Source organism: Sinohyriopsis cumingii, chromosome 14, assembly GCF_028554795.1.
Source record: "Sinohyriopsis cumingii isolate HCF-2022 chromosome 14, ASM2855479v2, whole genome shotgun sequence".
Lineage (NCBI taxonomy): Eukaryota > Metazoa > Mollusca > Bivalvia > Unionida > Unionidae > Sinohyriopsis > Sinohyriopsis cumingii.
The window spans coordinates 19,009,492-19,032,913 of record NC_142974.1 but is presented as its reverse complement, the minus strand read 5'-3'; the positions used below and the strand labels follow the sequence as shown (position 1 = coordinate 19,032,913).

Below are 23,422 nucleotides of genomic sequence, written 5' to 3'. Positions count from 1 at the left end.
AAATTTAAATGGCTACTGGCACTTGAATATAAGATAAGGATAGAAAGAAAAAGATTATATAAATAAATGAAATGAATTAACAACATCATATGTTGGCCAAGAGAACATACAATAAAATATAATACACAAAACAACAATTACCAAAAAGTGAAGAATGTTTGTAAGTGTGGCATCAGTTAATTGAACAGAGAAATTAATTTGAATAGTGCTGAATTATATAAAGTATTTCGTATCTTTAGTATTGGTTTGGAATAAGTTTGAAAACTTAATATTAAGATTCGTAGTAAATTCAGGTGATCCATTTAACAAACAATTAGTAGTTACTATTATATAAAGATGATTTAGAATCTGAACCAATTTCCTATCCAGTTTAATATGGCATCATTGGTCCAAATCGCGGGCGAAAATTCGGCTATGCTATCGTTTGGCGTTTTGCTGATTTTCTCACGTGGCTTACGACGATGATAGAACAGTTGCAAATGAATGGCATGCATTTTTCATATCTTCATCACATGTACATCATAGGCATGGATAGTATATAAATCATAATGGAAATCAATAGTTTTGTTTCTAGCATTATGGTCATAACCTCAGTTTCACTTCTGAATATAGTTATTTTCACCTTTCGTTCAGTCAGGTGGTATATATGTGATTCGAAGAGAATAAATACGATTTTATATTTATCTTAAGTTTAACTTATTTAGAGGAAAGTAAAGGGTGTTTTTTCACATTGTTATCAATATTTCCCCAGTTCATGTTCCTACGACTGGAGTTGGGGGTCATTGTCATTGATGCAGAATTAATCAAAAGAATAAAACAATGGTCTGTGGTTGGAAAGCATATTGCTGTGTCGTCATCAATAACTGTTGTATGGTATTGCTGTATCTAGTTTACATCTGCTAATAACAATATTGTTTAGCAACAAAATATACAATGTGATTGCCTTTGATATAAAGCGGCGTAACATCTATATTATACGTATCATTCCATGGAATAGTGATACCCACGCACCATCAATACCACATTGTAATCTCATTGGTAACAGTTGGGTGTCTTCATCAGCTATAGCAGGCAATGCAAAATTAGGATATTATTATTTATAAATGTCATGTTTACCCCGACCCAGAGTAGCCCAGTTTGAAACATGTATAATCAAGGTAATTCTGACGGGTCATTGTTTGATGTCGAACATTGCCGAAGGCTAGCACTAATCCGTTACGTAAGACTGTTGTGGCTAGAATCGAAAAACCGGACATCGGAGTTGCGAGGCGCCCGATAGCCAGTTATCACCTAGGTGTCGAAATGTTCCCAGATCAAAAGAAATTGCATGAAGAAGTGGGAGTGTCCTAACTTCTTTCCCCTGCAAACAGACAGACAGGTTGAACTGGCCGCTAAGACGATTGGACAGGGGCACAGCGCCACCCAATCAGAATCGAAATAGGGGGAGACCTTGATTTGGGTAGAATGATATCCCTGCGTTTTCCGGCAAAAGTTAGTTCGCTGAGAGAAATTACCCAGAGAAGAGGTTAGCGTAACTCCAAATAGCCATTCGTTATTGGCGGGAAAATCTTAGAGCGGAAAGGTCTAAGTACAGAAAGCTTCAAACGGTCAGTAGATATTTGTTCGGTCTTTGTGGAATGCGACTGCATTTTAATTGTAGGTCGTATGTATACTTTATTATTACTAGAATCGTAGTACGAAGAATTACTTTGTTTTGTTAATATGTTTGCATATTTTGAAGAAATGAGTTGATATTTGTAAAGAATTATATAGCTTGCCAGCCGTCGTAAGAGTTAATATTGTAATTTACTATGTGGGTATTTTATAGTAGACTAACACATATGTTCATATGATTATAGATTCTGCCATTGTTGAATATTTGTAATGTACAGACATGCGTCTGATTTTGTCAGATTGTAGTACGATGAGATTAAATATATATGTTTATATACTGACGTGACGCAATCTATTGATGTCTGTATAACAATTCGCTGATACTGTGTTATTACGCCATTGTTTACCCTGCAAGAAGTGTGTGGGAATTTCGATGTGTATGCATGCGTGGCCGAAACAGTGACAGCTATCTGATGGTTAATTGTCGTTATAGTGTGAGGTGAGGTTCGATAAAACATTTGTTAACGCCTTGTGGTTTTTCACAGGAAGCTTTGAGGGACAGACCAGTTAAAGTTTGGTCCCGTAGTCTCGGATAGAGAGACGGAGGAAAGGAGAAGAAATGAGAGAAGAAAGGTGAAGTGAAGTCTGGAGCGAAGTTGGAGGAGGAGATAGTAGAGAGGGAAACAGACAAAGGAGGAGTTAGAGGAACGGAAAGAAGGAAGGAATCAGCGGGAAGAAATAGATGAGTAGATGCAAGGTCAGGGGGAAAATCGAACTCACACTGTAAATCACGGGATGAATTAGGCTGTCACTTGGTCGAGGGAAAGACGAGTGATTGGAAGTTATCGTTTTAAATTATCACATTTATTAAATTGTTATTGATTGAATTTCATCTTCGTGTTCTCTATAATTTAACCGTCGGCATTGCTGACTGGGGGCTCAGAGCTGTAAATCTACATCATCACTAATTTAACTTTCTAACCTAACGAGCCAGGGTGGAACTTTCAATTTAATTTAATTAAATTATATTGGGAGAACCCCACCCCAATACGACAGAACGCCACAATAAACCAGACTTAGAGAAAGAGCCAGTGCTCAGAGATTCCACATATATCAGTTTTGCTGTTTTTATTCAGCATTTCACTGTGGAAAAATGGGTTCGAGAATATACTTTTAACATTCCACCACACAACGTTAAGCTCATACTTACGCCTGTGGTTTTGACAAGATGGCATAATACCACAATATAAATAATAGTCAACATCGTCGTTTCTATCCGAGTGGTTGAACTGATTATTGTTTCTTCATGACCTGCTTGATACCCACAATCGGTAAAAATTAATACTATGCTAGAAAGCTTTTTCGGATAATTTCCACGAATCAGAGGAGTGTATAACAGTCACTCGTATTGAAATTCTAAAAAAATTCCTGCAGAACCTTTATGCGCCAAAATCCAAACAAGTATTAACGTAGGACTACTGTTGGCCTCGGTATCCTCGTGGCAGCTGTAGGAATCCGATGAATCCGATACATATATTGGACGTACGTGTCTCCAGCTGTAGCACTAAAATGAATCTGATACAGATACTGGAGCTGTATGAATCAAGATTAAATCGGATACAGATATCCGAGCTGTAGGAATCAAGATGAAATCGGATACAGATATCGGAGCTGTAGGAATCAAGATTAAATCGGATACAGATATCGGAGCTGTATGAATCAAGATTAAATCGGATACAGATATCGGAGCTGTATGAATCAAGATTAAATCGGATACAGATATCCGAGCTGTAGGAATCAAGATTAAATCGGATACAGATATCGGAGCTCAATATCTCCAGATAATATAAGAACACATATCAACAATACACAAAACTGAGCTTGAAACCATTACATTTACAACACTTCACTCCTTAGATTCGCCGTATCATGTCTATTATTACCACTAGCCTGTAACACAAACTCTGATATTTTAACATTTCAACATGGGAACGGTACAATTATACATTATATTTTGCAACATAGGAACAGTTCAATCAGACATTATTCTCAGTGTTTCTTTACCTACAGCAATGCGGAGAATGATAAATACAATAGAGTCAATATTTTGTTACTATGCAGACTACAAGCCATCTTGAGGAAAGGTCCAATCTGCCGGGTGAAACTCATAAATTCCCATTATCAAGTATACTAAGAAATGGGTATATTGGTGAGTAATTCATTTCAATATGAAACAATTATTACATAGGCTATCGGAAGTGAAAAGAAGCACCAAATAACAAAGCAAACGAAAAAAGAACCCCAAACAAGACAAACAAAACAAAACAACAAACAAACAAATAGATAAACAAACCAAAAACCAGCATAAGACACGCACAGCTGATTAATGGCACGCCCTAAATCTGTAAAATTTCCAAAGGCCATGCATACGTTTACTTGACTTGATTATTTTTTTCCACATGACAGTTATTATGATTATTAAAATTTGCATATGCATTTTCCAAGTCATTATTTGAAACTATCCAAATGTGGCAAATGTCTCATTTCACGTGCAGTATACTCCAGTGATCATATTCCTACATATTTAGTTATGTCACATCACTGACGACATAATGTAATGTAATGGTGAAGCCACTCATGACAATATAAAATATTTTCATGTCATAAGCCAAACATGTTCTTATATCTACTCAAAGAAGCGTAGATTTTTTTTTTCAATAAATAAATGAAAAGACAAAACCTTAGATTTGCATCGATTTGTTTCTTCATTCCATGTCAATGTGCTACATCGATAAAGTGTAATTATAAAGCACATTTATTGTTAGGAGAGCGACATTTTGGAAAATTTAGATTGTAAATAAAATGCTTCAATTGTGTGTTTAGTCAAATTAACGAATGTTTTCATTTGAAAATGAAGAGATTGTCATAGTTATTAAGACATTTTTTTTTGCGCAGATTGATTCAGTGAACATTGTTGGGTTTGAGGTACAATAACAACATAACAGAACGCCCCCAAAAGACTTCAGAGGGTGCGTTACGTAAATAAACAGCAGATTTGAATTACTGCAAGTTTATTTGCATGGATTTTGACCGGTATTTATTGTTTATATTTGCATTCAAACGTGAATTTTGAGCTTTGGCATGCTTGGAGTCTATTTTGGTAACTGGCGTTGTACCAAGCCTCCATCATCACTTAGTTTTGGTCAACACTAATCAAGGCGTGATTTCTCTGCCATTATCAGCATTTTTATTGCAGCATGTACTTAAGAGTTTTGTTATTAAATCGCGTAATATTTGTGTGTTAGTGTATCAGTCAATGTCAATTTGCATGATTGATATGGGGAAAAAATACAAAAGGTTATTACTTGAAGTCTGCTTTTGGGTTTTTGGGTTAATTTTTATGAATGTTTGTCTTAGCCATTTCATATACATTGTAACATCTATTCGTCCTGAGAGAGAGAGAGAGAGAGAGAGAGAGAGAGAGAGAGAAATAATGCCGGTCTGATGTGCACCTCTAAATGGATAAAGAGAGTAGTTCCAGATAATAGAACTATTACTACTGTGGCGATACGATTTTTGTTCCACGGATATATTAAAATGTCTCATAATCAAATATATTATAAGTCTTGATTTTGATTACACTTGATCAGAACAACACACATTGCAATATTATTGTGCATTGTTTCATCATAGTAAGTTCCCATACGCCTTTATTTATTTATTTATTTATTTATTTATTTATTTATTCGAATTAACAAAGACTTTTTTATAACGATAATGCTTTCAACTTAAAATGCAATGACTAGAGCAATGCTAAACTACAGAGGGTCATTTATATCTGCTTATGAAATGATTCAGGGACAGGGCATGGATTATGGATTTCTCTTATCAAATAGCGTAAACATGTTTATATTTTATTCTTATCAGTGACGAGATTTGCCGCCTATGAAAGCGGACATGGTTTCGACCGAGCATTGTCTGTTATGTTGGCTGTAACCTGCTATTTGTTAACTCTGTTGCATTCATATTTCTGTCAACTTATGTACACTTAAAACAAGTTTGTCATTAAGTGTGTATGCACAGAACATATGGATAAACTATGGCTGTGTGTGTGATTTGTATGTATGCGTATATTTATCACAGAGAGAGAGAGAGAGATTACTGTAATTGCACTTGGAGTCATTCTAATTTTCAATGATTAATTTGAGAAGACAGGCAGTAAAAAGAGCATACCATTTTGCGTTCGGTGTCACAACAAACAGGAAGGCCTTTCTGTGAATATGACAACTAAAATTCAGACCCATTTCCGATCTTAAGACAGCTTATGTATTAGAGTGTAGGGCTATGCATGCCATGATACATGTCAGGATTGAAAGAAAAGCGAACGCCACATATCGTCTGCTAATAAACAGGTAATGTGTGCTATACGGTGTGACGCTTTACATCTTGTGATTGCCAACGGATACAATATACCGATAATACTTATGTGGATGACTGTCATTGAGTTCTAGTTAATAAGCAATACAGCTGACAATATGTTTGCTATATCGCTGACATACCACGAGTTGTGTCAAATTTGTATCATAAGGGAACAAGTCCACTCATCATACGATGTTTTCTAAAGTAAATTAAATCAGATAATTTTGTTTACTAGGTGTATAATACTGTGTGCTTGGTCAACAACACTGTGCACCAGGTGAACAATATTGTATAGTAGGTGTACAACGTTGAATACTCGGTGAACACTACTGTATCATAGTTGAACAATATTGTATAATTGGTAAACACAATTTTATAATATGTGTACGATATTGTATATTAAGTGTACAATATTGTATACTGTTCTAGGAATACAATACTGCATACTGTATTGGGTGTGCACTATTGTAAATTAAGTGTACAATACTGTATACTGTACTAGTTGAACTATATTGTATATTATACTAGATGATCACTATTAATATACACTCCTACATAATTGTTTGCGTGCCAATTTGAGATTCTGTTAATCAATCAATCATTATATATATATATATATATATATATATATATATATATATATATATATATATATATATATTCTTTATTTTCATGTGTATTACCTTCTTTATGTCAATCTAACCAAGCAATTTCTTTTCCTTTTCTATTTCATTTGTTCTTGTTTGCCTACATTCTTTCTTTATTTCTGTGCAATACATCTCGCTTAATATCAACCGATGATGTTTCATCGTTTATACATGTAAATATGATTACCTCACAACTAGTGTAGAGACTGGTTGCCATGGTTATTCACTCTACAAAATGTCGTTTAATGAAATAAACACTTTACCTTGACATGTTGATGAATTCACTTCAAGATAAACATTCTCATACTCACACACACACGTTTTAAATCGTAAACACTCTTTCCATTTCTCTGTTTGTCTCTCTTTCTCTCTCTACAACAAATAAAACCTTTTGATTCATTGTGCTATTCAGTCTTAATGAAATAAGATTTAATACCAAAGTTACCAATAAAACTGGGTAAACTATGCTTACGATAAATTTTAAAAGACTTAGTTTTAAACACATGTGCATAGGTAAACAGCGGCGAATACCAACAGTTCGAATGATAAATCCAAATAAGTAGATAATAAATCAGTCAATACTTGAAATGTAAGAAGAATTCCGTATCACTTGACCTTGATAAATTTTAAAGCCAAGGTGGAGAAAAAGGTGGATTTTAATTTTTTTCTTCTTCTTAAAAATGCCTTTAATTGAAATCTCTGTACTAGTTAGAACATTTCTGGTTACGATCACAATGTATTTTAGAGTTACTTTTTCCTTTCTGTTCTATTCTGGAACACTATCCTTACCCGTTTATTTTGGATCACATCTGTTTCCAAGGATTACTACTATTTAAATAATTCTATTGGAGTAATATCGTAGTCCCTCCTTGGGAAAGCGTACACTCAAGAAGAAAAAACAAAACACAGTAGTGACTCGAGTGCATGACATAAAAGTTAAAGTCGAGCCTTGACATTCTTAAATAGTCACAAAATTTCTTAGATAATATATCTGCTACATATGTAAAAGAAAACCCAAATAAGCAGATACTAGACATGCTCAGTGTTGATCATCTGTTCTGAATTGACTGAGAAAAGAAGTCTTCATAGCCATTTTTTGCAATCTATCTATCTATCTATCTATCTATCTATCTATCTCTGATAGACAGGTTCCCAAGGATAAGCTGGAAGAGCAAAGCTACGGGATGAGTATGCAACATGTTTCATGTGTTGTTGGGGTCGTACACTCTACAAGACACCTTTTCACATCCATAAACTTTTTGAATTTTTTGTGCAGGAAGGAGGTCTATGGGGTGAAACAACGAGTTACCGCACTAGATGACACTAACGGAATATTAATTATAAATAGATAATGTGAAATCTGTCATTAAAATCAGCAATAACCTATATAAATAATTATCACGGTTTTATTGGCGCATAAATTACATTTAAGAAATAACATACATGTACACTTATAAATGTTTATGCGTCATATCTGTAATATTGTATTCGTTTTGGAATTACAAAGTAGTGTATTTATCAAAATATATTGACGATACATATGTTGCTAATAGTATATCATTGACAATGAACATCTGAGCTACAAGTGGATTTTAGAGCCAGTTGGTTGATATTTCAGTACTCTGTAATGTGGATTTGAGAGCCAGTTGGTTGATACTACAGTACGCTGTAAAGTGGATTTGAGAGTCAGTTGGTTGTAAAGTGCACCGGTTTCTTGAGATGTTTGGAATCAATCTAGTGCTGAAAGCAGTTAGAGACACAGATAATCTCATTTAAAAGAAGTGATACAACAATACTAATTGCATAGGCATAGAGAGATCAACAGACAGAAAACAAATATATAGGTGACTTTAATTTTAAGAAGTTGTTGACGGGCATATTCTTTGTCATGTATTCGTATACACTAGAAACAAAAACAAATATAATTGTAAGTTTTTGTTGTTGCTGTTATATATATATATATATATATATATATATATATATATATATATATATATATATATATATATATATATAAGTCGCTTTGTAGTTTAACTTTGCATCAGTGAAACCTCTCGATCCGGAGTAAAATATTATCCCAGGTCCAATGATTTTGACCGAGTCTTCTGCAGTGATTCAATATAACTGTTCTTGTGATAATGATCTGGTATTTTTTATACATCCATAAAATCTGCGGAATACTTTTGGTTGCAATTTTATAGGTCATGTTTTTTTAATCTTTTTCTATCATAGTGCCTTAGGACACGAAAATAAAAGAGGCCCTCTCATCTTCTGGGCGTATGGCCAATCAGTCTGAAAACCCCTGATTAAATTCGCCAAATAGAGAGAGGTTAAAGCAATGTAATTGTACAGTCTTTCCATCACCAAAACACTCACCCCTGTAGACAAAAAAGCATATGCATGCGTTACAAGCCATTCTACATTCATAGTTATTGTTGTATATTGCTTTGACATACATCCCACCGGTTGTTGTTAAAGGTCAAGGTTATATGACGACTAGACAATCTCATTAAGATTAGACACGAATTTGACCTTGAAAGATCAAAATGCGAAGAAAGCCAGAACAACAAAGTCTAAAACATCACGTACCATAAGCAAATGTAATGTTGAAAAACAACTGTCTGGTCTTAGGAACATGGTTTACTTTGTGAGTGATTGCGTTAGAATTTACACCTCGATAATATCCAACTGCAACAATTTAATCCGAGCCGCCAATAAAAGTGAAACTGAAGAAAATTAAATAATTCTCGTAAAAATACATATTGCGTATTGTAATTTCAAATCTCTCTCTCTCTCTCTCTCTCTCTCTCTCTCTCTCTCTCTATATATATATATATATATATATATATATATATATATATATATATATGTGGCTTTTAAAGTGTTGGTAGAAAGCAATTTGATATATAAATGCTGCTGGTATGTCAATTTGTGATCCGTCCATTGCGCATTAATATGCATATATAAACAGATTTTTTACAGTAAGCCATTGCTTCGATAGATCAATGACGAATTAACACTGGGTACTTTTTAGCAACGAAAGAAAATAATGAGAACAATAATAATAATCCAAGTTGGTTTTTAAATGAATTAAATATGGTACACAATTTCATAGAAATCATTTCTGTTTTCCTGTTTCCCTTCATCCGCTCTCTCATGCATAAGGGACGAAATAATCGGCACTAAGTGGAGTGAGAGAAAATAAGAATGTGGGCTTGACGAAATCCTTGAAACTGACCCTAAATAACCTTCAAGAGCCTGGGTCATCGTAACAATATCTGTTCACTTTCCTAGGGATTTATCTAATGTTCGCAATATCAGTGATACAAAGGTGAAATAGACTGACGATGCTATATTGCATATTTCTTGGCCAGGAGACACACGTACTGCAATCTACTTAATGCTTGTTTCCTCTTTTTTTTCTTAAACATATAAAAAAGTTTTAAAGAATAACATATCAGACGGCCGCTCCACCTTCTCTTTTTCCGTGACTGTGTTGACTGGTCAGGCAGTAGATTAACTGACCAACAAAGAAACATAGGGATGAATGATTAGAAAAAACACTCATGGTAATTATTACAAACTCACACAATAGCTCTCTGTCTGTACGTCTCTCTCATCGTAGCACGATACGGGCACAAATTCTGCGAATATATGAGCAACTGTGATTTCGCTTGTGTCATTCGACAATGTCTATGGACCTACGAATAATTGAAAAATTACGGTCAAAAGGACTAACGGAAAGGGGAAAGAGAAAAGTGTAGTATAAAAACAAAACAATTTTAAGGTCGGTAGCAGTGTTAATTAAATCATAATAATGACTTACATCAACTGCTAATACAGTTAAATGTTTGAATTACATCTTGTTAGGTCGTCATTTTGCTTATTTTCCACGCTCGTTTCAAGGATGCGCATTCAGTTTTCAAGTAGCTAACCTGGTGTGTCTGTAGTGGCCTAATATCTTATTTAAAACCATCTTTCATATTTAAATGACACGTGTCTTATATGCGCTTCACCACTGTGAATGAAAATTCAATATTAGATAACTGTTAGGATTATGATTTTAACCTGAGCAAAAGTCACTTGAATTTCATCAGATAGCTAGATCTTGTGTACGTGATTTTTGTCACATGCTTTATTGTAATAGACCTAATTGTTCTAGAAGAATGAACTTTTGACCCTCATCCCGATTTTCTCTTTATGTCTAAAATTTTGTTTTATATATAAATCTTATTTACTGGCAAATTAGTCATTCGTGCGATAACATACGAGGTGAACAAAGATTATTATTGCTGTGCAGTATTTTAATTTGGATGGAAATATAATGTGCTCTATGTTATTTTTGGAAAGAGACATTAACTGGTAACTATGGTGAATTCAAACAAGGAAACTTTGAATTATAATACTGTGATTTAACAAAAGACTGTTGGGACATCACTACAATTCAGCTCATGGGTACATTAGTACGTTACAGACTACCAGCCACTCCATACACATTAACACCTGCAGCGTTGGAAAGTATTTGGAATACCACTAAAGGTTATTTAGAACTTAATTCATGTGGATTAGTAATTTTAGGATTATTTGAGATTTAATTCGCACTAGAGTAAGTATGCATTTTACATTTGTTTTCTGGGGAATGAATTATTTGTTGAATCTGACAAAACATTTTGGTTTTCGCTCTTTTCTGATACTTTGTTAATGACCATAGAGTGGTAACAAGATATAACTGCGTGTTATCAAAGAGAATGGAATCTTAACATCCCTTTTCAATACACAATGTGGTTCTGCATCTAATGCAGACATTCATAATTCTTCTACAATTACTGTATTTGCTTTTATATTTAGCTTCCATTTTCATTCATAAAAAAGCTGTTTAGGATTTAAACATGATATTAGGTTGATATGAAGAAAGCAGCACCACAAACATTTCATGGCTAGCGACCCAAACTGCGAAAGCGTATTCATACAATAACGGGTGAATACATCGAAACGAGTGGGGACTAGTTTAAGCGAACTGAGGAACCAGCATGAGAAATTCAAACACGTAATGCTATTATTTACAGTTGATCAAAGTCATGATTATGCCTTGCGTTTCCTTTCTGCTAACTATATAATTGCTTTAATCCCCACTAGCTTTTTTTTTTTTGCTGAGCGTTTTTATTGACAGCTTTAGCATCATAGGCCCAGAGGCACTGTCGCATGACACGGTCAGAAATTCGTTCCACTCCTTTCTCACGGGGGCGGGGGAGAACTGGATCCATTGGGTTACAACTGCTACGCTATATGACCAACCAACACATATAGTGGGAGATAGTGGTCGATTGACTAAAGATTGTTTATATCGTCCGTCTCTAAGGATCTCTGTGGTTGATTATCCTGTAAGTTGTAAGTTGTATCATCACAGATAGAGAGGGACTAGATGAACTGAAGTAAGACGGACGCGCTGACACACTCATGTTAAGAAGAAAATCGAAATTCCCAAGCGAATGGCATGTTCGCATGAACTCGGTCCAAACCGGATCGTCATACGAACCTGGAATATGGTAGAAGCTCGAACCTAAATCAAACACTAAATCGACAGGTAAACCTCCACCTCAACTGGTAAAACTTTGCCCAGCAGAAGATTTTCACAACCAATAAAACAAAAAGAAGCGAAAGACGACAAATAAAACAGCAACAAAGGCGTACAAAAACTCATTTTCTGATGGTGATTGCAATATGATATAACTTAATGGATAAACTAACGTGTCAAACGTTGTCGACAGCGTTTGATCTCAAAATAAGAAAGGCTATAACTTCTGCATTAATATAAGCAATAAAATAGAAGTCCTGTAAAAAAAATAATCCTTTCTGAGCCCTACTTGCATGTAATATAAGGAGAATCAGGTATCATTCAATTTAGATTGAATTATAAATAGCAAGATGTTTCTAAAGACCTTACAAATTGATGAAAGGATTGGTTAGGATTATCGGAATCACATTTATTATGTTACCGCCGTTAAATAAGGTATAGTACTGCATCTTTCTTGGTCCTTGTTGGGATGTACTCAGAATGAAAAACAAAGTGTATTGAAGCAGACATTACATCTGGTCCAATCGTTAAAGCCCCGAATGCTAGGTATTCATAAGCAAAATGTTTATATCCCCCTTTCTGTCATATGGTCAACGTTTAAGAGTGCCGCTGAAGCTTCTGCTGTAACGTAGGTTACCGTCTCAATTACACAAGATTTTCTTTGTCAATTAACGTTGTAAAATAAGCATAAAGTGTTTCATTATTCATGCCATCATGGGAGAAGGAATAAAAAGTAATTGCCCAATTGCTCTCAAAGACTGGATGTCGATATAGATTAGATCTCGATATAGATTCGATGTCGATATAGAGTGGATCTCGATAAGAAATGCTATTGAAAGTTATTTCTAAGGTGGACTGTTACTAAGGAGTCGAGAGTTAATAGAGTTTCAGTAGGGAGTTGAATTTATGCATATTTATGAACATTATAATGTTTTGTTGCAAATGTTCTAATACACCTTTTGATGATGCATGTGGAGGAAGTCTTTGCTTTCTTGTAATGATGTATGATCTATATTGACCATCCCTCAGTTTAACATATTGAATCAAGATATGTCTAAATTATACATAGATATACGCAACTCTTGTAGTTCGTCATTACAGTAAGGTTTTTCCATCGCTTTATACTTTGTGACGGGAAAATCCTTGTTGCTACAACAAGTCATAGTTTAAATGTCGTTAGTAAATACTTTCTTTGCTTGCAGGAGTAAATCCTCGTAGGAAAATCAAATTATGAATCAAATAAATGGTGTGTTTTCTCATTGCTATCAATATTTCCCCAGTTCATATTCCTACGACTGGAGTTGGGGGTCATTGTCATTGATGCAGAATTAATCAAAAGAATAAAACAATGGTCTGTGGTTGGAAAGCATATTGCTGTGTCATCATCAATAATTTTGGTATGGTATTGCTCTATCTAGTTTACATCTGCTAATAACAATATTGTTTATCAACAAAATATACAATGTGATTGCCTTCGATATAGAGCGGCGTAACATCTTCATTATACGTATCATTCTATGGAATAGCGATACCCACCCACCATCAATACCACATTGTAATCTCATTGGTGACATTTGGGTGTCTTCGTCAGCTATAGCATGCAATGCAAAATTAGGATCATTATTATTTATAAACCAGACTAAGAGAACGAGCCAGAGCTCAGAGATTCCACATATATCCGTTTTTGCTGTTTTTATTCAGCATTTCACTGTGGAAGAATGTATAGAGAATATACTTGTAACATTCCACAGCACAACGTAAAGCCCATACTTACACCTGTGGTTTTGACAAGATGGCATACTACCACAATATAAATAATAGTCAACATCGTCGTTTCTATCCGAGTGGTTGAACTCATTATTGTTTCTTCATAACCTGCTTGATACCCATAATCGGTAAAAATTAATACTATGATAGAACGCTTATTCGGATAATTTCCACGAATCAGAGGAGTGTATAACAGTCACTCGTGTTGAAATTCTAAAATAAAGTCCTGCATAACCTTTATGCGCCAAAATCCTAACAAGTATTAACGTAGGACTACTGTTGGCCTCGGTATCCTCGTGGCAGCTGTAGGAATCCGATGAATCCGATACATATATTGGACGTCCGTGTCTCCAGCTGTAGCAGTAAAACGAATCTGATACATATATCGGAGCTGTAGGAGTCAAGATGAATCGGATACAGATATCCGAGCTGTAGGAATCAAGATTAAATCGGATACAGATATCGGAGCTCAATATCTCCAGATAATATAAGAACACATATCGACAATAAACAAACCTGAGCTTAAGACCATTACATTTACAAACACTGCACTCCTTAGATTCACCGTATCATGTCTATTAATACCACTAGCCTGTAACACAAACTCTGATATTTTAACATTTCAACATGGGAACGGTACAATTATACATTATTGTTTTCAACATGGGAACAGTTCAATCAGACATTATTTTCAGTGCGTCTTTACCTTCAGCAATACGGAAAATGATAAATACAATAGAGTCAATATTTTGTTACTAGGCAGATTACAAGCTATCTTAAAGAAAGGTCGAATCTGCCGGGCGAAAATCATTAACTCCCATTATCAACTATACTAAGAAATGGGTATATTGGTGAGTGACTTATTTCAGTATGAAACAATTATTATGAAAACAAGCACCGAAAAGACAAACAAAAAGACCCCAAACAAAACAAAACAAACAAACAAAGCAAACAAAAAGAAAATCACAGAAATGAACACGCGCCGCTGATCGGTAAAACGTTTAGTTGACCTTGATTATTGTTTCCACATGACTGTTATTATGATCATTCAAATTTTCAAATGGATTTTTCAAGTCATTATTTGAAACTATCCAGAAGTGGCAAATGTCTCATTTCACGTGCAGTATCTTCCAGTGGTCATAGTCCTATATATTTATTTATATCACTGACGTCATAGTGTAATGTAATAGTGAAGTCACTCATGACAATACAAAATGTTTTATGTTACAAGCCAAACATGTCCTTATATCTACACAAAGATTTTCTTTTCAAACAAAAACAACAACAAAAAAAAAAACCGATAAAAACCTTAGATTTGCATCGATTTGTTTCTCCATTCCGTGTAAATTTTAAATCGCGTAATATTTGTGTTTTAGTGTATCAGTCAATTTGCATGATTCAAATTTGCGTTCGGCTTCACAACAAACAGGAAGGCTTTTCTGTGAATATGACAGCTAAACATTCAGACCCATTTCCGATCTTAAGACAGCTTATGTATTAGAGTGTAGGGCTGTGCATGCCATGAGATATGTCAGGATTGAAAGAAAAGCGAACGCCACATATCGTCTGCTAATAAACAGGTAATGTGTGCCATACAGTGTGACGCTTTACATCTTGTGATTGCCAACGGGTACAATACACCGATAATACTTTTGTGGATGACTGTCACTGAGTTCTAGTTAAATAAGCAATACAGCTGACAATATGTTTGCTATATCTCTGATATACCACGGGTTGTGTCAGATTTGTATAATACGAGAACAAGTCAACTCATCATACGATGTTTCCTAAATTAAATCAGATAATTTTGTTTACTAAGGGTACAATACTGATTACTTTGTCAACAACACCATGTACCAGTTGAACAATATTTTATAATAGGTGTACAAATTTGAATACTCAGTGAACACTATTGTATACTAGTTGAACGATATTATTAAACACAATTTTATAATTGGTGTACACTATTGTATATTAGGTGAACAATATTGTATACTGTTCTAGGAGTTCAGTACTGTATACTGAAATAGGTGTACACTATACTATATTAAGTGTACAATATTGTATACTGTACTAGGTGAACTATATTGTGTATTAGGTGTACACTATTGTATACTAGATGTATAATATTAATATACACTCCTACATAACTGTTTGAGTGCCAATTTGAGATTCTAACAAATTAATCAATATATATATATATATATATATATATATATATATATATATATATATATATATATATATATATTCTTTATTTTCATGTGTATTTCTTTCTTTATGTCAATCTAACCAGGCATTTTCTTTCCCTTCACTGGTTCTAGTTTGCCTACATTCTTCCTTTATTTTCTGTGCAACACATCTCGCTTTATATCAACCGATGATGTTTCATCGTTTATACGTGTAAATATGATTACCTCACAACGAGTGTAGAGATTGGTTGCCCGTGGTTATTCACTCTATAAAATGTCGTTTAATGAAAAAAAAAAACACTTTACCTTGACATGTTGATGAATTCACTTCAAGATAAATATTCTCATACTCTCACACACACGTTTTAAATCGTAATCACTCTTTCCATTTCTCTGTTTGTCTCTCTTTCTCTCCAAAACAAATAAAACCTTTTGATTCATTGTGCTATTCAGTCTTAATGAAATAAGATTTAATATCAAAGTTATCAATAAAACTGGTTAAACTATGCTTACAATATATTTTAAAAGACTTTTTTTAAACATGTACGCAGCGGCGAATACCAACAGTTCGAGTGATAAATCCAAAGAAGTTGATAATAGATCTTTACCGAGCCAGTCAATACTTGAAACGTAAGAAGATTTCCTTATCACTTGACCTTGGTAAAAGTTAAAGTCAAGGCGGAGAAAAAGGTGGATTTTAATTTTTTTCTCCTAAAAATGACTTTCTGGAACTGAGAGGTCTGTACTAGTTATAACCTTTCACGTTAGGATCACAATGTATTTTAGAGTTCTGTATTTACTGACCTTCTGTAACGATTAGGGACATTCTCATGGTAGATAACACCCGCTGTCGCCGATAGTTCTGTGTCAAATTTTACTTCTACATTTACGATCACTATGTGTTTGACAGTTACTTTTTCCTTTATATTCTATTCTTGAACACTATCCGTACCCGTTTATTTTTGATCATATCTGTTTCCAAGGATTACTACTATTTAAATAATTCTGTTGAAGTAATAGCGTAGTCACTCCTTGGGAAAGCGTACACTCAAGAAAAGAAAAAACAAGAAACAGTAGTGACTCGAGTGCATGACATAAAATTTAACATATGTTTAACAGTCACAAAATTTCTTAGATAACATATCTGCTACATATGTAAAAGAAAACCCAAATAAGCAGATACTAGACATGCTCAATGTTGATCATCTGTTCTGAATTGACTGAGAAAAGAAGTCTTCATAGCCATTTTTTGCAATCTATCTATCTATCTATCTATCTATCTTTACATAAGGGTCCAAACACCCAAGGTACCTGTTTGAAGTCTTTAAAGAAATTAATTCCTTTTCTATTGTAAGAACAAAGTATGGGATGAGTATACGACATGTCTCATGTTTGGTTGGGTTCGTGCACTCTACAAGACACATTGATATTTTTGCAAGCGACAGTTTGTAGTATTTCTAGCAATTACCGCATGTTTGTTTTAGGTATTTATGTTTCTCTTACTTTTTCCTTGCTCCCAATAATGAGAGGACACACCTTGTGATGGAATCAGTGGCGTCACTAGGGGGGTGCGGGGGTGCAGACCGCACTTGGTGACACCATCAGAGGGGGTGACACCAAAATGACTGTCTATACCATTTTTGAATTTTTGTGCAGGAAGGAGGTCCATTGGGTGAAACAACAAGTTGCCGCTCTGGGTGACACCATCCCTAGTGACGCCACTGGATGGAATATTAATTATAAATAGATAATGTGAAATCTGTCACCCTGAAGACAAGAATCTGATTAAAATCAGCAATAACTTATATCAACGATGCTAAGAACGTCCCTATAATCAACACAATTATCACGGTTTTATTGGCGCATAAATTACATTTAAGAAATAACAGACAGGGTCACATATAAGTCTTTATGTATCATAGCAGTAATATTTTATTCGTTTTAGAATTACACAGTAGTGTATTTATCAAAGTATTGACGATACGTAAGTTACCAATATTATATGATTGAGAATGAACATCTGAGCTTCAGGTGGATTTGAGAGCCAGTTGGTTGATATGTCAGTACGCTGTAAAGTGGATTTGAGAGCCAATTGGTTGATATGACAGTACGCTGTAAAGTGCATTTAAGAGCCACTTGGTTGATATTTCAGTACGCTGTAAAGTGGATTTGAGAGCCAGTTGGTTGATAGTACAGTACATTGTAAAGTGGATTTGAGAGCCAGTTGGATGATATTACAGTACGCAGTAAAGTGGGTTTGAGAGCCAGTTGGTTGATATTTCAGTACGCTGTAAATTGTATCGGTTTCTTGAGATGATTGGAATCAGTATAGTGCTGAAAGAAGTTAGAGACATAGAGAACCTCATTTAAAAGAAGTGATACAACAATACTAATTGTATGGGCATAGAGAGATCAACAGACAGAAAACAAGTATATAGGTGACTTTATTTTAAGAAGGCATTGTCGGACATATTCTTCATCAGGTAGACGAACACACTAGATACAAAACAAATATACTTGTAAGTTTTGTTGTTGTTTTTTTTAATTTTTTTTTTTTTACATAAGACGCTTTGTAGTTTAAGTTTGCATCAGCGAAACCTTTCAATCCGGAGTAAAATAAAATTTAATAATTCCAGGTCCAATGATTTTGACCGAGGTTTTTGCAGTCATATTCGATATAACCGTTCTTGTGATATTGATCTGGTATTTTTTGCACATCCATAAATTCTGGGAAATACTTTTTGTTGCCAGTTTATAGGTCATGTTATTTGAATCTTTATCTATATCAATGCCTTCCACTAAAATAAAAGAAAGCCCCTTCCCCCTCCCGGCCGTATGTCCAATCACAGTCAGTAAAACCCTGATTAAAATCGCCAATTAGAGAGAGGTGAAAGTAATGTAACCGTACAGTCCTTCTAACAACACAACACTCACCCCTTTAGCCTAAACAAAGCATATGGCATGCGTTACAAGCCACTCTACATTCATAGTTATTGTTGAATATTGCTTTGACATACATCCCACCGGCTTTTAATAAAGGTCAGGGTTATATGACGACTAGACTATCTCACTGAGATTAGACACGAATTTGACCTTGAAAGATCTAAATGCGTAGAAAGCCAGAACAACAAATTCTAAAACATCACGTATCATAAGATAATTAAATGTTGATAAGCAATTGTCTGGTCCTTCGGACATTGTTTACTTTGTGATTAAGTTAGAATTTACACCTCGATAATATCCAACCGCAACAATTTAATCCGAGCCGCCAATGAAAGGGAAATTGATGAAAATTAAATAAATTAAATTAATCTCGTACAAATACATATTTCATTTTGTTATTTCAACTACACACACACACACACACACACACATATAAAGTGTTGGTAAAAAGTAATTTGATATACAAATACTATTAGTATGTCAATTTGCGATCCGTCCATGGCGCATTAATATGCATATATAAACATTTTTTTTACAGTAAGCCATTGCTTCAATAGATCAATGACGAATTAACACTGAGTACTTTTTAGCAACGAAAGAAAATAATGAGAACAATAATAATAATCCAAGTTGGTTTTTAAATGAATTAAATATGGTACACAATTTCATAGAAATCATTTCTATTTCCTGTTTCCCTTCATCCGCTCTCTCATGCATAAGGGACGAAATAATCGGCACTAAGTGGAGTGAGAGAAAATGTGAATGTGGGCTTGACGAAACCCTTGAAACTGACCCTAAATAACCTTCAAGAGCCTGGGTCATCGTAACAATATCTGTTCACTTTCCTAGGGATTTATCTAGTGTTCGCAATATCAAGGATACAAAGTTGAAATAGACTGACGATGCTACAATGCAAATTTCTTGGCAGGAGACACACGTACTGTAATCTACTTAATGTTTGTTTCCTCTTTTATTTTCTTAAATATGTAAAAAAAAAAAAAGTTTTAAAGAATAACATATCAGACGGCCGCTCCACCTTCTCTTTTTCCGTGACTGTGTTGGTTGGTGAGGCACTAGATTAACTGACCAACAAAGAAACATAGGGATGAATGATTAGAAAAAGCACTCATGGCAATTATTCCAAACCCAAACAATAGCTCTCTGTCTGTCTGTTTTTATGTCTCTCTCATCGTAGCACGATACGGGCACAAATTCTGCGAATATATGAGCAACTGTGATTTCGCTTGTGTCATTCGACGATGTCTATGGACCTACGAATAACTGAAAAATTACAGTCAAAACGACTAACGGAAAGGGGAAAGAGAGAAGTGTAGTATAAAACAAAACAATGTTAAGGTCGGTAGCAGTGTTAATTAAATCATAATAATGACTAGATCAACTGCAAATACAGTTAAATGTTTGAATTACATCTTGTTAGGTCGTCATTTTGCTTATTTTCCACGCTCGTTTCAAGGATCCGCATTCAGTTTTCAAGTAGCTAACCTGGTGTGTCTGTAGTGGCCTAATATCTTATTTAAAACCATCTTTCATATTCAAATGACACGTGTCTTATATGCGCTTCACCACTGTGAATGAAAATTCAATATTGGATAGCTGTTAGGATTATGATTTTAACCTGAGCAAAAGTCACTTGAATTTCATCAGATAGCTAGATCTTGTGTACGTGATTTTTGTTACATGCTTTATTGTAATCGATCAAATCGTTCTAAAACAATGAAATTGTTACCGTCATCCCGATTTTCTTTTATGTCTAAATTTTTTTATTATATATAAATCTTGTTTACTGGCAAATTAGTCATTCGTGCGATAACATGCGAGCTGAAAAAAAGATTATTATTGTTGTGCATTATTTTGATTTGGATGGAAATACAATGTGCTTTATACTGTTCTTGCGTATCATTAAAGGGAGTGGACTCTTAACATCCCTTTTCACTGCACACTGTTGTTCTGCATCTAATTTAGCCATTCATAATTCTTTTACAACAACTGTATTTGCTTTATTATTTAGCTTCCATTTTCATTCATGAAAAAGCTGTTTAGGATTTATTCCTGACAGTAGGTTCAGTTGAAGAAAGCAGTGTACCACATGGGTAGAGACCCAAACTGCGAAAGCGTATTCATACAATAAGGGGTGAATACGTCGAAACGAGTGGGGAATAGTTTATGCGAATTGAGCAACCAGCATGAGTAATTGAAACATGTAAAGCTATTTACAGTTGATGAAAGTCATGATTATGCCTTGCGTTTCCTTTCTGCTAACTATAGAATTGCTTTTATCCTCACTTACGTTCTTTTCTTTTTTTTGCTGAGCGGTTTTATTGACAACTTTACCATCATAGGCCCAGAGGCACTGTCGCATAACACTGTCAGAAATTTTTCGTTCCACTCCTTTCTCACGGGGGCGGGGGAGAACTGGATCCATTGGGTTACAACTGCTATGCTATATGACCAACCAACAAATAGAGTGGGAGACAGTGGTCGATTGACTAAAGATTGTTTATATCGTCTGTCTCTAAGGATCTCTGTTGGTTGATTATCCTGTAAGTTGTAAGTTGTATCATCACATATAGAGAGGGACTAGATGAACTGAGGTAAGACCGACGCGCTGACACACTCATGTTAAGAAGAAAATCGAAATTCCCAAGCGGATGGCATGTTCGCATGAACTCGGTGCAAACCGGATCGTCATACGAACCTGGAATATTGTAGAAGCTCGAACCTAAATCCAACACTAAATCGTCACAGAAATCTCCATCTCAAGTGGTAATATTTTCTCCACCAAAGAAAACAAGTTGAAGCACAGAAAGCGAAAGACGACAACAAAAAAAAGAAAACATGAACAAGGCGTACAAAAAATCAGTAGATGAAAATCTACCCGAAAATTACAGTCTATCGTGAGTCGACATTCCACCTGAATCAACATTTGAAAGTCCACCTGAGACCTAACCGCATCGTGAATGAATGCCGGCACTCTGAATCATGGGGAAAGAAAAAACATGCCAGGCTGTGGAAGGACCTTAGAAGTTCTCGGCAGCAACCGCCTATAGGAGAAGGATCGATGAAGTTGATTATTTACGCAGGCGTTCCCAGGGTAGCGGAGCTGGACGAATATTACTGTTGTATTCAATGCAGAAGTTGCGAACCCTAAAATGCTGAAGGATTGCATACATTTGTGGAAAGCAAAGCTCGTCGGCTGCTTGTTGATTTTGCATTGTCACTTAGAAACCTGAGATATATACGAAATATCCGTTGAGATTTACGGACGCTCGAGCGTAACAAACCACCGCTGATTCGGCTATTAACCTGTTTTTAATCAAAGCCGATCTGTCCGAACTGAGCAACCGGGTTGTTGTTGGTGTTAACCCAAACGTGCACATGTTGTTCAAGACCAAACCTGAAAACTACAAACGTCTAACGCAGACATCAAAAGTTATTGCTTACAAGCCGCTAGGATTCGTGGAGAAAATTCCGCTGAAATCATCGAGAACCAGAGAATCAGAGACGCTGGTGTGCCGGCTGACTTTATGAAAAGCTGGAGTTTTAATGAAACAATATGCTGATATACATGCCACCCAGGTGCTATCAGCCCTACCATCATCACAACGCGTAGCATTTATAGAGCGTAGTCAAAGAAATATTATCCACCAAAAAAGAGGAAAACAAAACTTGTTGCGTAGAAAATGGTTGGCTTGTTTGCATTACCAAAGTTTAATATACGGAAGCTTTAGATCCTAAAGGTTTAAAAGTATGGGTCGTGCATGCTAATCTTAACCAGAAATAGCCATTGGTTGGATTCAATAACAATATTTTTAAAGTGAAGGAGTCAACCTCTATTCGGACGAATACTTAAGCGTCTTTGGTGCTTTTGTTTAAGATGTATCATTACATACGCTTGATGGAGCCTGAATTGCCTCTCGATTGGTATGTTCTGAAATTTACTGACGGGGTATTGGATCAGCTTAAATAGGTTGCTAATATGGACCGCTTTTTGATCAATATTTGCTTCAGAGTGGTGTTATCAGACCCTCGCAACATATATTGGAATATAATCTACGCGAGTGTCAGATGCAAAGCGAACGCTGGGACCACTCTGTTGTGTAAATGTCATGCCAATACCTGCTTAGAACATCGCGTTAACACTCGGAACCACCCGGTCGCAGACACAACGCCTTTGTTGAAAATACTCGCAGACTGATTTTATAACAATAGAGTGTAATTCACAGACAAACCAACGTAGGTTAATT

At 35.1% G+C, this 23,422-nt stretch overlaps 1 protein-coding gene across 1 annotated transcript in view; it reads right to left on the bottom strand.

Annotated features, from left to right (window-relative positions):
• LOC149783363 (uncharacterized) overlaps window positions 1–23,422 on the bottom strand; it is a 41,939-nt gene that overhangs the window by 2,748 nt on the left and 15,769 nt on the right. The window lies entirely within an intron of this gene.